This window comes from Eupeodes corollae, chromosome 3 (assembly GCF_945859685.1).
Source record: "Eupeodes corollae chromosome 3, idEupCoro1.1, whole genome shotgun sequence".
Lineage (NCBI taxonomy): Eukaryota > Metazoa > Arthropoda > Insecta > Diptera > Syrphidae > Eupeodes > Eupeodes corollae.
The window spans coordinates 43740135-43752963 of NC_079149.1; the positions used below are offsets into that span (position 1 = coordinate 43740135).

Here is a 12829-nt window from a genome sequence, read left to right on the forward strand (position 1 = left end):
GAGAGCAATATAGGTTTGGTGTATCTTGTTTGCATCTTATCCCACAACTAACTAAACTAAGTAAGTAGGTACGGGTAAGTAAGTAAGTAAAGTATAAAGCGACAGCGATTCGCATCATCTCAATCCGTAAAATTTGTAAGAAGAGCCTTCAAAGCTAATTTCATAACGTAATATACGATTGCACGGTTTTTGTTTTAGTTATTTTGTACCGTCTTCATCGTACTTGTACGTGTACGGCACAGTACGAAAGTCAGTGGTGGCGGAACTTTCGAGGGCGGATTTAGAAAAAAACATTCTTTAAACTTGAGATCTAGATAAATATGATTTTTTAAGTTAGAAGATAGGTTTTTTAGATTTTTTACAAAGATTGTTCACGATTACTTCAATTTTAATATCAATGTTTTTAAATTTAAGATAGTTTGGTAGATTTACTATATTTTTGTCATAGAGTTCATAAAGTTGATCCTTTTATTACAAACCTTAGTGCCTCTCTTGCCCCACCAGATTTAACTATATCCAAAATTGAATTAAATTAAAGGAATTCAGAAAAAAAAGTCTGAAAATGAAATATCTACTGATCTAATTCTGCTTAGCTTTTTAAACTTTCTTTCAGTATATTTTTTTCTGATAAAAAATCATTATTGAAGCTTCTGTTTTCTAAACAAGCATAAAAAGATGATTCCTTCGAGCCGGATTTGAACCAGCGACCTATGGATTTCTGCTTGAAACTTAATCTTATCTTTATAAACTACAGTCCACCGCTCTACCAACTGAGCTATCGAAGGTTATGTCTTGTTTTATGTGTTCCAAAATACGTGTTTATTTTGTATTTTTAAATTTAAATTAGATTTCGTTTAACATCATGAGCTGCTTACTAAGCCATACAAATTATAATTTGAATAATAAATCGATTTAAATAGGTGGATAGCCGATCGTTAAATCACTCAGCTTAAGGGTTTACAGAACTCAATGCCACCTTACGTATAGGTCTTGACGAGTACAAAATGTAATGTGTTCACTTCTGGTTATTTTTTAGAGTGAAAGGTTTATTAATCTTAATGATACTTGTCTCTCAGAAATCTTCTATTAGTTTCCCACTTTCAAGTAAATGCAGGTATGTCACTACCCTGCTAGATGATAAATAGTTAACTCTTTGTTAAGTTGAAAAAAATTCAAACTATAAACCCCAAAATCAGCACATAATGTGCGGATCAAGTTTATTAAGAACAAACTGCAAACAGTTAACTTTAAACTTATCTTTGACATATAACCCTTATTAGAACCTCGAACTCCATGAAGTAAATGGTGATACGAAGAATGCACCCAATGTTTTGTCTCTTTTATAAAACTATCTAATCCAATTCTCAAAACAGCAAGAGCGGAACCAGATTTTTAATCAGAGGGGGGTCACGCTCTTAACATATAGACGAGTTTTTACTGTCCGGTTAAAATTGTTCTTTAAAGAAGGCTTACAAAATTTAAATAAGATAATGTGCATCTTAACCTTAAATGTACACATTTCAAGGGCTAAAGTGACAACTTCAGTTATTAAATTATTTTAGAACGCTATTGTATATAACGGCGATGACGAACCGAATTCCGCTGTTAGGGAGATAGAACCCCTCAACCTCGGCGACGCAGATTAACAATTCCGCCTACCCGACCCTGACGAAGTGAAGATAGCTATATCTAAACTTAAGTCAAACAAAGAAGAGAATCTCAGGATAGTTTGCCCGAAATATAAGAAAGGAGAACCTCTTAATTGCGCCAAATACAGAGGCATCAGTGTCCTTAACTACATATAAGATCCTCACTGCCGTATTATGTGAAAGTTTGAAGCCGTTCGTCAACAACCTGATTGGTCCTTATCAGTGTGGCTTCAGACCAGGAAAGTCCACTATCGACCAAATATTCACACTACGGCAGATCTTGGAAAAAACCCAGGGACTTCAAATCGATACCCACCATCTCTTTATCGATTTTAAAGCCGCGTATGACAGCATCCATAAGGAAGAGCTCTATAGAGCAGTCTCTAGTTTTGGCATCCCTGTCAAACTTATCCGTTTGTGCAGAATGACAATGGAGAATGCAACTATGTACTCTATCAAGGTCGGAAAAGATCTTACCGATGCATTTGATGTCAAAAAAGGTTTTAGACAAGGCGATGCACTGTCCTGCGACTTCTTCAACATCGTTCTGGAAATAATTGTGCAAAACTCAACCGTCAATACTAGAGGCACAATCTTCCAAAGGTCTATCCAATTACTCGGATACGCAGATGAAATTGACATAATTGGAAGGTCAAAGCGTGATGTTAGTGGAACGTTTTTGAGCATTGCGACGGAAGCGAGGAAGATGGGTTTAGTGGTCAATGAGGGCAAGACCAAGTATATGCTGTCATCAAAAAAGGACACTGAACGACGACGTCTTGGACAAAACGTCACCATGGACAGCTATAACTTTGAGGTAGTTAAGGACTTTCTCTACCTAGGCACCGCTATTAATGCAGACAACGACACCAGCGCTGAACTCAGACGAAGAATAACTCTTGCAAATCGCTGCTTCTTTGGACTTAGAAGGTCCATCTATAAGACACTTATCATCCCGTTTCTCATTTATGGCGCTGAGGCCTGGACCCTGTCAAAGAAAGATGAGAGCGTCTTAGGATGGTTCGAGAGAAAAATTCTTCGGGTGATTTTTTGTGCCGTACGCATAGATGGAGAATGGAGGAGAAGATATAACGACGAACTGTACGAGCTGTACAGCGACACTGACCTAGTTAGCAGAATTAAAGTCCAACGGCTTAGATGGCTAGGTCATGTAGAGCGGATGGAAATCAACGCTCCAGCCCGGAAGGTCTTCGAATCCAATCCCGAGGGACGGCACAGTAGAGGAAGACCGCGACTCAGGTGGGTGAAGACCTCAACCAACTTGGCGTGTGAAACTGGAGACAGCTAGCTAGTGACCGAGCTGGCTGGAGACGCTTGTTGGTTGAGGCAAAGGTCCACCCCGGACTGTAGCGCCACCTTAAGTAAGTAAGTAAGCTATTTAATTTAGTAGACTGTCTTCATATAGAAGCATTCCAAGATTCTAACAGTTTTCTTAATATGCTATATTAAAGAGCAAAACACAATATTTTATAGGGTTTTTATTGCTTTCATGGAGAATTGTACGAAATTGTTTTGAAACTTTGTTTTCTAACAAAATGTTGCAATTTATATTAATGCGAAAAACGCTCCAAAAATTCAAAAAACCCAGAAAATGAGAAAGAATCTGATATCAAGAATTTTTGTTTGACGTAGTTTTTTCGGACTCAATTTTCGGGAGTCTATTATTACTATCGTACCAGTCTGCTAACTAGTAGATTTGAGCTGATGCTTCATCTTAAAGGAGTCAACAAAACTTTAAAATTGTAGAGAGAAAAATGTTTGTATCTTGAATTAAAGGAAATAAATGCATTTTAATAAATAATTTATATTCTTGAAATTCGTGTTTAAATCTTAGTTCTAGAACATCTAAAGCGAATTCCCTTCAAAATTTAGATTTCTTCAATTTTTTACGACCTCGAATGTTTTGTTCAACAGAAAATCAATTTGGAAAGAAATATATTGCCCGGCTGCAATGCCTGCAAAAAAAAATGTTCATACAAATTTAAATGCGATAAGAAAAAAAATAATGACATTTTCGATCATCAAAATCATCATCAATTTGAAAATTTGAACATCGACAAGAGCTAGCATTGATATACATACATGATTATTGAAATCTGATTAAGTTCTTGAAAAAATTTGAAAACAAAATAAATCCTTTTTAAGGGGTACCCTTCTGGAGCAATACCAAAATATGTTTTTTTTGTAAAAAGAAGCTGAATTAGGAAAAAATTAGAAAAAGTTCTAAGAAAATATATTTCTGAAAAAAATCGAATTATTGAATTTACACCAAAAAATTTGTATGGGGACTGCTGTTATTTTTACTATTAAAACATGAAAAAAACACTTTAAGCTAATCGGTTTGGTTTCAATCGTCACAAAGATGCTTTAGGGGCCAGAACAGACACACATGCGGATGCAATGAAGGACCCACTTTTTTTGACTTTACTAACATCGTAATGTCTGATTCGAAATTTTTTACGAATGCAATTTACATAGTTCCTTTATGTTGCAAGTAAAAATCACTTTAATGTTCACTATTTATGTGCATTAAAAAATAAGATAGAATTGAAGGCTAGTTTCAGGAATTTAAAGGAAACTTTATATATAATTGAAGATTCTGAAAAACCTGAATCTTTGTCTTTTTTTTGAAAACAAATTTTATGAAAATAATTTAAAGCATTACTCAAGTTACCAAAAATTGTAAATGTTTTTGACAACAAACCACTTTTTGGTGAATGTCGTTAAATTACTAACAAATCTTTACCTACACAACTTAACTGTATAAGCTTTATGGCTCATATGACCCCCCCTGGATCGTCCATTGGTCAAAATTTGATGAATTTGTTTTTGGAATAGGGCTGAACGTCAGGTTCATATTATGTTATTGGTTTAGCCCTCAGTTAAAAGTGGTAATTTTTGCAACAAAGTTTGGAAAGTAAAATACAAATATTGTTTTCATATACAAAAAAAAATAATTCCAAATACAATAGGGGTCATATCCATTGACTCAATACGATTAGTTTTGAATTGAAGGGAATTCCTACAAAAATGCAAACAAATTATCCACCACACCACTCTGGATCCACCATTGCAAAACAGTCAGTGGGCTAGAAATACATCTTTCTTATTTTTGTAAATAATCCGATCAGTAGTACAGAATTAAAGAAAACTATATGGCTTGTACAGAACGGGTGGTTTTCTTGAAAATTTAGCAGGCCAGTTCTAAGCTTTAGAAACGTTTGTTGGTAATATGACTTACATAACACCACCGTAAAAAGCTTTAGTATTTGGGATTTTCTTTAGTTTTTATCAAAATAAATTAATAATAAATTAATAATTTAAAAAAAAGTAATGGCAAATTGCATATACATTTTTAAGTAATTTTCTAAGCCTTCGATAGCTCAGTTGGTAGAGCGGTGGACTGTAGAAGAAATATAAAGCATGGCTTATAAGCGGATATCCATAGGTCGCTGGTTCAAATCCCGCTCGAAGGAACTTGGTTCTGTTTTTTTGCAAAGCTGAAGTTTATTTTTTATTTCTTCAAAGACCTGGACTCATGAATTTCTCATAAAGTTTTTACAATGTATATATCATTTTTTCTAAATGTTTATTTGTACTGTAAACTTTTGACTATTTAAAGGAGTATTGTGTTGACTTACATATGTCTCAAGTAAATGGGTACGTGAAATATGGTTTTCAGATATTTTACTCAATCAATTAGATCAAGATCTGTTCTTATTTTTTGACTTCATTGTAAAGGTCTTTTGTACTAAGATAAAAAGCAACAAAAATTCAAAGATTGCAAATGTTTAAAAATAACATAATAACGTAAGGATAATGAAAAAAATAAGTAAGGACGCTATTGCATTCCATTCCTCATATAATTAATGAAATTATCACTTTTTAAAGTTAAATATAAAACGAAGCAACGCAAGTACGTTTATCTAGTAATGATATAAGAAATGACCCTATTAAGCTTAAATACATTTGATATTAATTTGTTTTGCGTTTGTCTTGACCCTTCAGAAAAATACAAATACCAAAAGAATAAAACAAAAACCCAAAGAAGACAAAAAGAAATAACGAAGAGAAAAAAATGATGTATAAAGAAACAAAGAAGGAATAGGGACAAAAAATGTCACCGCTTCTCAGCCCAAAAATAAAAGAAGAAAATTCTTTGACGAATTAGTGACAGAAGAAAAAAGAAATACAATTTGTCTCTATTATCACTTTTTCTTTTAAAACATAAAAAAACAACAAAATACTAAAGTTCAAACATCCCTCTAAAAATAGCATACCCCCAACTATACCTAATACAGAGACATTAATCACATTATTATCTCACGACAGAAAGCATAAGCTTTTTGACAAAAAACTGTAAATCTGTAGATATTTGTATATGTATGCACTTGCAACACTGTAGTCGTTTAAAATACCTACACATATACTTAACCTAATAATATTGCAATTATTATTTTTATTTTATTATTCTTTCTTTCTTTTCGTTTGTTGATGCTTTAAGTTTGTATAGGTTAGAATCTTTACTTTCTTTAAATTCGCATCAAAACAGAATTAGAAGACGAATAAATATAAACGAAAAAAAAAACGTTTATGGGGGTAGTTATAGTAGCAGTAGTAAGCAAAATAGTTGTGTGTAAGTAATTTAATATGTGAAATATTAATACGAGAGTATAGGGTGAAAAATAAAACACTCCCGCACATCATCCCTTGTGTTTTGTGCGACGCCACAATCAAGAAACCAATAACCGAAACTCATTCCTCGATTGAATTTCATAAATTGTTTTAGTTTTAGATTTCTGAAAACATCGATGTATAACAAACGAACAAGATATCAATTGGTTAATTTTGTTGTGTATTTTTACATTTGTTCTTAATAGTTAATTTTTCTTTTTTTTCTAAAGGGTATTTACTTAAAACAATGCTTGATGAAAGTAAATTTGACAGCTTAAATATGGTCTGCAGGCGAAAACTGCAAAATGACATTCGCCGCCGATCGAAAAGATATTAGGAGGACAATTTTCCGATAATTAGTTGTTGTTTAGATTTGACAGTTTAGATTTTGTCGTTCTAAGTTTTTTCTTAAGTTTATATCAACTTACTATAAAGTATTAAAAAAAAGGTTTTAGGTCATTTTGTGAATTTTTTGTGAATTTTTCAAATTTTAAGTGCAAGCAGCAACACAAATCAGTAAAAATTTTAAAATTGTGTGTGATTTGCAACAAACTCTAAACTTCCACAACTAGTACACCTAATTTGTTTGTATCATTTTCACATACTTAAGGAGTTATATATCCTATGTAGCTCGGATTTTATGGAATCACGATTTATTCGGGAAAATATGCGTCAAGACAAGGTGTAATGGTCATCTTCTGATGAGCCCAACCATTACACAGGGATGAAACGCATGAACATTTTTACGCTTGTTTATATTTATTTTCGTGATTTTAAATCATATTTATTAGCATTAAAAATACTCCATTTAACAAGATGGGAATCTCAGACTGACATTTCGGTTTGCCTACAAGCTACTGAGGACTAAATGTGAAAAAGTGTGCGTAAAATAATGCAAAAACCAAACACATTCTCAGATTTAGTCTTTAGGCCCATCAAAATGTTTCATTTTATTCCTCAGGCACATCTAAATGCTTCATTTTGAATGTTTCATGGCCTTAGTCCAAAAACGAAACAATCCTAACTAACAGAATCTGAAGTGCTGACATGGTCTTACATTGTAAGATTTGTATAGCTTTTTAATTTCAATCCAAATAAATGTTGTAAATTTATATAAAAAAAATAAATTGACCAAATACTTATTTACAGATTTATTAGTGCTGTATTTTGTTTACTTAAATTATATGCGAACGCAATGCAATATGCGCTGCAACTGGTTAAGTATAATTGGAAATGGATAAAAGTAAACTCAATACTTTGTGAAACAACAAAAAAGACAATATTTTCAGCTGTAGTTTGATTATAGTATTTTTTAGGCGACGACGTTAGAAGTTGAGGTGGAAACAATAGACTGGTGTTTCCATATTTTTTTGTACAAACAATGCTGCGAGTAGCGTACTTGTGAAGTTCCATTGCCAACTTAAGCTAGTTCAGATTGCTCAATTAGATTAGTATTTTCATCATTTAAGCAGTTCGATAATTGCAAGACCAGATTTTAGTTTTGTTTCTTGCAGAAATATACCTGAAAATTTCTTTTTGAAGTTAGAGTTAGAATTTTGTTTGTAGTTAGATTTTAGAATACAAAGGGTTTATAAATAAGTTGCTTTGTGTAAAGCAACTTTAACGAATAGAAATAGGCAATATGGTTACACACAATACCAACAAATGAGTGCAATAAATAGATTTAAGTAACTTTTTTTATTCCAGTATCGGGAAAACGAAAAATGCATACTTCTTGACTAAATAATGTTATCTTTTATTTTTTCGCATAAAATTACGAATTTTGTAGCATATGAAAATTTCTAAACATTTTACAATGTGAACAATTAAATATGTTAAGAAAAACAAAAACATGTACGTAAAACTCATACATTTTTTCATTATTAGCACCACTTACTAGACATACCCTTCAAACAATAATAAGTAAACTTGATTTTTAATAATTAAACATTTTTAAGGAATTAATGAAAATTATATTTTGCGTTAAACTGTATGAATTCATTTAAAAAACTTCTGTATGCCAACAATAAACATTCATGTCGATTACATGATTTATTGAATGAGTTGTGCATGAATTCAGAACGATTTTTTGACGTTTTCATTTTGTGATAAACGTCAAAATTTAAATTTTAATTAATTTGCATTTATTCAACAGGTTCGCTATAATAGTTTTGATTATTTTATGCTTCCATCAATGGATAATAACTTATACATTTTTTTCTTTGATATTTATTAATCAAAATGGAATTGAAAAATAGTTGCAAGCTCAAAATCATTAAAAACACACTATAAATATACTTGGATTAATTAAATTGATACAGATTTTAATTACTTGCAAACAAATATTTGGGCAGTTCATCAACGAAAATTTATTAGAATTGAATAAATTGCAATCGCACCCTTAACTTGATGGTTCTTCGAACGCATCTTTAATACATTAATCCGAGGTTTGTTATGAAATTTAAAGAATTTCGTAGTGATTACTGTAAATTAGTAAATTAACTAATATAAACTGATGCTGAACATGGACAAAAATGTACATTGGTTCACTATCAACAAAATTACTGCAAAACTAAAGCTTAAAACTGTCTTTTTCATCGAAAAAAGTAAGAAGAAAAATCTGGAAAAAACTAATTAACCTCCCAATTTTGGTTTTGCTTTCCGAAGTACCGCTAGCACAACGCATTGTTTTTTTGGTGGTTTTGACAAATATTCATGTCAAAATGTGGTTTTGACAAATATTCATGTCAAAATTATAAATACAACAATGTAAGCAAACGAGTTTTGGAGAGTGAAACGCATCTTGGTAAATGGAGTATTTTAGCTTAGCATGTTTGAAGATTTATCACAGTCGACCGTTAGGGAAACGAGGAAGGCTTTAATTATCAAATAATGAAGCAAAAACAGAGTATGGTAAAGAATGCTACATTCTTGATGTGTGATTAAAAAAAGGATCTCTAAAGTGTGTTTATGGCTTCATGTTTGTATTCAACTGGTTAATTGAACAGATCATTGCTTGTAAGAAAATCAGTAAAACAACGATGATATGAACAGTTCTATGGACTATCATTTTCAAAGCACTTTTTTGGATTCTCTCTTAAAAATGTAAACTTGTTTTAAGGGCACCTGCCCAAATATAGAGGCATTGAGATATAATACTGTCGAGATCAGAATTTTGATGAGCTTATTATTCGCTGCCGTTAAGTCTAACATACGAAGGACAAGGGTGTAAATCTAAAATATAAACAATTGGGGGTATGTCATCAGGGAAATAGTTAAATGGATGAGTTGTTGTAGACAAGAGATTGGGATTAAATTTTACATGATAATAATAAAATCAATATTTCGACCATGCTTAAAATATTTGAACCTATTTGCAAAGTGCGTTAATATTTTTTAAGGCTGATTATAGTTATTGAACTCAGTGCATACAATTTTGAATACCCTAAATTGAGCATTGTTATATATTGAACAACAATTCAATCCGAGAAACAATAGTATGGAATGAAACTATCATCAGTGACTTCTTTCCTATAAATCGAGGTGTGAAACTGGGATGTGTTTTTAGTGATCGGCTATTTATCTTGTGTTTGAACGACCTCGACTCTGATCTGCTAGGTGGAGTAACAATAGAAGATAAATCAGTAAAAGTCTTATTTTATGTCAACGATATTGTTCTTCTCTCCGATAATCGCGCTTCTCTTCAAGCAATGATAAATAGCTTCACAAAGTATTATTGTTCAAAATGGAATCTGTTGTGAATTTAAGAAAATTAGACATAGTGATTTTTCAAAACGGGTGGCTGCCGGACTACTAAGGGAAAATGGACTTTCAACAATGATGAAATTAAAATATGTAAAGATAAGATACAAGCATTTGGGAGTAACTCTGACAGAGCAAACTCAATAAATGCTATTTGGTCAAGCTTCATCAAAAACACAGAAACAAACAGTGCTTGGATAAAGTTGCTACAAAGTCAGTGATGAACTAATGTCATCAAGTTACGTGCTCAATCTTAAAAGAGGACTTCCAAAAGACTTTATTTCAACACTCGAATTTCATATTAAAAATATTCGAAGAGTCAGCACCCTTCCGAAAAAAATGTACTGGGAAATTAAATGTTGAAAAGTCTGTAATGAAGTCAAAATCGAGTTTAACAGTTCAACAAAGTATGAATGGAAAACACTGCATAAGTAAAACTGGCACAAAACTTTAAGAAAAATATTTTATGGAACACCAAATAGAGTGACGAGTATCGCATCCTTGAGGCCCAAAATTGATTCGCATGGTGGCTTAGGTGTGATTTATCTTAATCTTAACGCCAAAGAACATAAAAGAAATTTATTAGGCATTTGTATGATCTGTGACCTTATATTAGGATATTTTCGGAGGTGCAGTGACATAAGGGCAAGGGACATATGCCCAAATTTTAGAATTTCAACGGTTGGCTTTATGTCGCTTTCCAAAGTGTTTTAAGGCCAATTTGGTCATATGTCACTTTCAAACTTTATCTTCATCACCTGAGAAGATTGGAAACGAACCTTAAGGTACATGCATTATTCTTGTAGGTACATATTTCCAAAGCTAACGATTCAAAGAGAACACTAATAGCTTTAAATATTTTTTATTTTGGGTTGTAATTTTTGTAATGAAAACAAATAACGTCAACAAGTTTGTTTTTTAAAAACTGAATGTCAAACTTATAATGAGAACTATGAGCTAAAGATTTAGACTCCATTGGAGGGCTCAGGAAAAATAGTAACGTTACATTTAACATACAATTTTTGAGAATTTGATTAAATAAAAATAAAAAAAATCACAAACACTGGTAGGTACATAAGCTTACATGTTTATCATGAGAGAAATACGCTATAAGAAGCTTTTTAAATCCACATAATGGCACAACACTAAAAGCGCCATCTAAAAGATAGTGTCTTGGGGAATCGGTTGTTAGGTTTTGAAAAAAAAAAATATTGAGAATCTGAATTTATCTTCAAAGATTGTGGTTGGGTAAAAGGGTTCATCTGCGTATCGAGTCATGACGAAACTCTTCATTACGGTTTATGTTTTGAAGAAGTCCAAAACATCTTTAGCAGTAGGGGGAGTTTTAGGGAACGACCAGTTTCGAATTCGGCTCACTTTTCCAAATTGAACCTAACAAAAAAAAATGTCCACAATATGTTGGAAACATTTGTCAAACAAATTAAAAACCTTAATGCTACTTGAACTAAATTAGAAACTTATCTTAAACATACTTCATTTAAGACTTCGCGTATGCCGCTTCTTTTTACTAAAACATTTCCACATTGTTTTTTTATTTCATTTATAGTTTTTATTTCATTTTTTAAACTTTCATTCTATGTATGATCATGAGCGGCACTTGAACTAAGTTTTCATTGTGTAGGTCGATTACCGCACTTGCGCTACACGCTTTACCATTGTACACATGTCTTTCGGATAGTTTACAATTTCCTCTAAATTTTTATAATTGTTTAATATCAGGTATTATAACAGTTGGCTGCGTACTCTTAAGGCTTTACAAAACTCATAATTATAGATCAAATCACTTCGAACATTCATTTGACGACTTTTTCGTGAAAGGCAAGAAGAGCACAAACGAGTAGCTCGGAACTTTCCTGATTACATTTACTTACCATCTGCTGTTACTCTCATAATAATTCTAACGGTAAAGACCGCTTTTAGTTATTGAAAAAATATCAAAACAAATTTGGTCTTAAGTCGCAAAAAAAATTTGGCCTCATGGCACTTTCAGAAAACGACATAAGGCCAAGCCAAAGCTTCTAAAGTTTGAGAAATTTTGTAATCCAGAGTTATAAGGTTTTATCGTTAAATACTTGAAAGAAAACTTAAGAATATTGCCTCTACAGTACGGTATGCTCTTCACAGAACCAATTTTATTTTGTTTTATAAACATTCATTTTTTAAAAATATTAATAAGGAACAATATCATTTCGTCAAATTTCGGTATTTGTAATTTTCCAGTAATGTATTTATATTTGTCGAGGTCTACAATTCTCAAAGAAAAATTAACTTGTAAAACCAGATTTCAAATGATCTCAATCAATAGTGAATTTTAGTAAGTGCATAATTTCTCTAAATTTGGCATTTTAAATAAGCTACAATGTGCAACTTCTTCACCCACTTAAGGTTAAGGCAATATAAATGTGATATTGATTAAGCTTGTGGTCAAGTGAAACGTTTAGAGATTATGATTGAAATCGAGTGTATTAAGTCTTTTCTAGGTGTTAATGCAGAAATCGAAAAGAATAAGAAAATAAAAGAAATTTTATATTTTATTAATTCAATAACAACTTATAATTAATTAATTAAGTAATTATTAGGTTATCTAAACGTATGCACTCGATTCTGATGGCTATTATGAGTCTATAATCTTTAAACGTTTGCCATCTAGGCTCGTGTGATTAAAATTCTATATTTAAGTGCGAAAATAACATTGAAATGAG

At 31.9% G+C, this 12829-nt stretch overlaps 2 non-coding genes across 2 annotated transcripts; one reads left to right on the forward strand and one right to left on the reverse strand.

Moving 5' to 3' along the window:
• Positions 1 to 680: 680 nt before the first annotated feature.
• Positions 681 to 785, reverse strand: Trnay-gua (transfer RNA tyrosine (anticodon GUA)). The gene is made up of 2 exons: positions 749 to 785; positions 681 to 716 (listed from the first exon to the last, which is right to left on the reverse strand). It is a non-coding gene; the product is annotated as a tRNA-Tyr (tRNA).
• A 4257-nt stretch (positions 786 to 5042) lies between these two features.
• On the forward strand, positions 5043 to 5146 carry Trnay-gua (transfer RNA tyrosine (anticodon GUA)). The gene is made up of 2 exons: positions 5043 to 5079; positions 5111 to 5146. It is a non-coding gene; the product is annotated as a tRNA-Tyr (tRNA).
• The last annotated feature ends 7683 nt before the right edge of the window (positions 5147 to 12829 follow it).